Source organism: Nicotiana tabacum, chromosome 7, assembly GCF_000715075.1.
Source record: "Nicotiana tabacum cultivar K326 chromosome 7, ASM71507v2, whole genome shotgun sequence".
NCBI classification, from domain to species: domain Eukaryota; kingdom Viridiplantae; phylum Streptophyta; class Magnoliopsida; order Solanales; family Solanaceae; genus Nicotiana; species Nicotiana tabacum.
The window spans coordinates 132,360,774-132,364,987 of NC_134086.1; the positions used below are offsets into that span (position 1 = coordinate 132,360,774).

The 4,214-nt window shown below is 36.6% G+C and overlaps 1 long non-coding RNA gene across 1 annotated transcript; it reads right to left on the reverse strand.

Moving 5' to 3' along the window:
- Positions 1 to 1,640: 1,640 nt before the first annotated feature.
- Positions 1,641 to 3,702, reverse strand: LOC142182576 (uncharacterized). The gene is made up of 3 exons (XR_012711390.1): positions 3,582 to 3,702; positions 2,612 to 2,670; positions 1,641 to 1,932 (listed from the first exon to the last, which is right to left on the reverse strand). It is a non-coding gene; the product is annotated as an uncharacterized LOC142182576 (long non-coding RNA).
- Between the last annotated feature and the right edge of the window lie 512 nt (positions 3,703 to 4,214).

Genomic DNA, 4,214 nt, shown 5'->3' on the forward strand with positions numbered 1-4,214 from the left:
CGCACAAGGGTGACACTTAATGTAATTGGCACATTTCGTCCCTTAAGCTTAACTTTGCTCCACGTGCTTGCTTTAGGGAAGCATCTTCCTAAATGAATCTTAAAGGTTATTCTTTTGTTGTTCATTCTATTATTGTCGGAATGTTATCTCTGAAATTCCCATGATACCAACTATTATAAAATCCTTCAGTCCCTAATTCATATTCAATTTATCTTGTTCACTAGTCCATACTGATTTCTACTACTCTGGGGTCTAACCTTTCCTCCTGGTAATCACGTTGAAGTCACCAACTTATTTCTCGAAATAAGAATATGACTTTATGGCTTATACTCTTTTATTGCCTCAAGGCCTGTCACCTCTTGTATTTTCCTTCACTTGACTATGGACTCTGTCATCGTGTCATATTTTGATTTACCGTTATCATCCATTTATCACATCTTACTTATGATGGTTCATTTACTCTCTTCTTATTCTCCGGATAATATTTTTGTCTATCACTTTATTTTGAAACTTGAACAAAATGTTCTTTCACTTTTAGCTCCCCTTGCTTTATCTCACTGGATCTTTGGAATGCCTAACATTCTTCCCTTTTTTTCTTACTCGGGGCTAGAGTCATACTAAGGGAAATATTTTTCCCTTCTAGGATCCCACTACCTATCTTCTGAAATTTCTGAATATTTTAGTATTCATATCTGATTGTACTATTCTAAAGTTCACCATCTAGGTGTCTCACAAGGAGATCTATTACCGCATTTGCACTATCCTTCGGATACATTAGTTAATGATAACAATCCATCCATAATTTTTGGTTACTCTAACCCGAATTGAATCTTGATATCACCTTCTTCTTTTAAAATATATTTGTTAGCTCCCATATGGCACAACTGAGATGAGTGTGGTCAATTGTATATATCACCGTTAATATTGAAGGTAAAACCAATACTTACATTTCTCTGCCTGAATTGTAAATACTAATAATCTTCATTAACTAGGTACCTCGTACCCTTCGTCATTTTGCTTGTTTTACTTGCTGAAACTTGTGTCTACTTTCTGATTCACTTATTCCTTTTTACTATACGAGTGGATAGATATTCTTGCCTTATGACTCCTTATCAAGAAGCTTACACATCTTAAAACACACATGATCTGCTGAAGACCCCACATTTGCTCATCATAAGCATGATGCAAAATCGAGTTCCTCTGACTCAACTCTTCCACAACCACATTCAATATCATACCAACTGTTTATTTGGATGAGGTATCGTTGTATTACGAACATAATAGAATTTAGAAGTTTGAATTCTTACAATTGAGCTCTACAACACGATCTAGAGTAAGAAGAAAGAGTGACAGTCCGAAATGCCCTGTAGCCTCCTGCTTATAAGTGTTGTGCACAACACACCCATAAACAAGACTCTACTAGACACGGCTTGTAGACTCCCAATGAAAGAACTGCTCTGATATTACTTCTATCACGACCCAAACCGAAGGGCCGCGACGGGCACCCGGTGCCTTACTCAACCGAGTACCAACATAACACATCTTTCTTATTATACTATCTTGAGCAAAATAAGCCAGAAACTTGTCACGAGATAACAAGAATAAAACATAAGGGAGTACTCAACATATAACGACCCAACATGATATACAAACTTATACATGTGACATACGGGCCTATAAGGCCGACATGACCATTTGTAAACTCAACACATAGGCCAACAAGGCCATTCAAGTATCCATAAACCTGACATCTGTCTACAAGCCTCTAAGAGTACATAAAATCATAAAGGTCGGGACAGGGCCCCATCATACCAATCAATACATATCCAAAGCATATTGACCAAATAGGCAACTCCGGAGCAAGTGGAATGTACCAACACCTCCGCTGAGCTTATAGCCTACTAGGAGGAATGTCAACCTATCAATTGGGACCTGCAGGCATGAAACACAGCGTTCCCAGGCAAAAGGGACGTTAGTACGACTAAAATACCGAGTATGTAAGGTAGGAAAGCATAAACAAGAACAGTAATTTAAAGAGAGATAGATGAGATACAACATGTAACATCTGCGTGCCTCTGGGGGCTATTGACATGAAATGCATAATACATATATATACATAAACTTTTAGAAACATACGCCTCTGTAAGCATCATCATCATCATATCGTACCCGGCCTCAAAGAGGACTCGGTAAAAACATACCCGGCCATTATAAGGCTCGGTAGAATCGTACCCGGCCACGTGGAGCTTGGTAAACCCAACTAATCAGTGGTTGTACAATAGGTGTCGTACCCGGCCGACTATAGCGCAGCTCGGTGGATTAAAGTAGATACATATATAATGCATGTTGGACTCATAGAATCATGTTCTAAACCTTTCGAAGTGACGTAAGGTCATTGCACCTTCGATTAACATTATGGACATCCCTACCATCAATATGAACCTTAGTAGGATTTAAGTATCATACACACTTGCTTAGAATAACTTTATAAGGAAAGAACAACATGGACAACCTTAGTTTCTAGGAGTAGATCCGTTATAAATTAGCATACCGTTTATGTTCGTTTCACTTTAGAACATGCCAATAGAAAGAAGTAAGTGCCTTAACATACCTTAACCATGTTGAGTCCTTAATACCTCCCAGGCAACCCTTCAAACAACTCAATTCAATCTACCATTGCATAAGGAGATTCAAAATCAATATTGAATAAAGGCTAAGTCTGCAAGATAAACTTGGAGCTCGTTATATAAATTTGGGCAACATCTCCCTGTAACAAGAGCCTACTCCAATACCATATACCAACAACAATTACCAGAGAAATCCAACAATACATAATTATCAATAATAAGACACCATAAAACAACAACAAGTCACAACTATTTTACGACGAGCGGCAAGCTCCAATTGGAATTCGTATATCCCATATCACCCTTATAGACTATTACTTTAACTTAATAGTATCATTAATATGATAATGAAGTCGTTCATCAATAATTTCAGCCTCATACCATATATCCAGAACAAAGAAAACGATCCACAACTCCAATTATTCTCAATTAGCAACTTTATTCACTAGTTCATGTCTAGTTCATCTATTTAACTCAATCGATGTCAATATAACCTTAAGAACCTGTAGGAACACAATATAATTACATCCTACAATAGATGCAAGTCGAAATCCATGTTATATTTAGCTTACAACATCCCAACATACCCAAATCGATTCATATCCAAAACGACGACTATAGTAGTGTCAAACATAATGACTAATCCATGATTTTTCCATTATGTGGTGTTTCTCCACAAAATTTATCCTCAAAAAACTCCATTTAATAGAAACAAAATAGACAGCCCAAAAGCTACACGAAACAGCCCAAAAACAATCCATTACAAGTCAAATAACTCGAACTCACGGCTTCCGATCACCGTCCCGTGAGTTCTAACTATTATGAAATCAATTAATCAACCTTCCTTGATATTTAAGAGCTTAAAACCAGAAATTAAGAATTTTCTCAACTATTAAATATCTTTAAAAAAACTTAAACTACAAAGAAAAAGAGAGGCAATATAGCAATACTTACGCTGTGGGGATTGTTCTAGTGTTATTGCTTCTTGATTTCATGCACGGGATGATGGTATTGTTGGAAACCCTTGTAGAGAGCTTAAGGGTGATGTTAGGGGTCTTGTTTGGTTGTGCTCTCTGGAAATATGCAGAAAGAGATGAGATAAAGGAGATAATCTACATTTTGTTGAAAAGTCAAAAGGTGCTACTTGGCATCCTATAATTGGCTCGTCTTCCAATGCTTATAACTTTTTATCCGGGTGTCGTATGAGCAAATGGTTAAGAGCATTGGAAACTACATTCCAATAACTTCAATTTGGTATATAATATGTCCCAAAAAGAGCTCATATAGCACACAAAATGTATTATTCAAAAAGCTTCATTACAAGGCAAATCCTCAGTCGATTTTTTTCCGCAACTTAAATCCGATTTTTCTCAAACTTTATACTTCATATACAAACATCATATATAGTCATATAATGGCCTTAAACTCATTTAAATTATGATTAACAACTCTCATATTCATCTTAACTTGCTTAACACTTCGGCAAACCTTTCTTGTCATTGTAGAAGGATTTCATCCCTTTTGAGCTTACATCAATTAACTCACGACGTACTTTCAGGTACAAAAACATGGGTTGTAACAAACCTA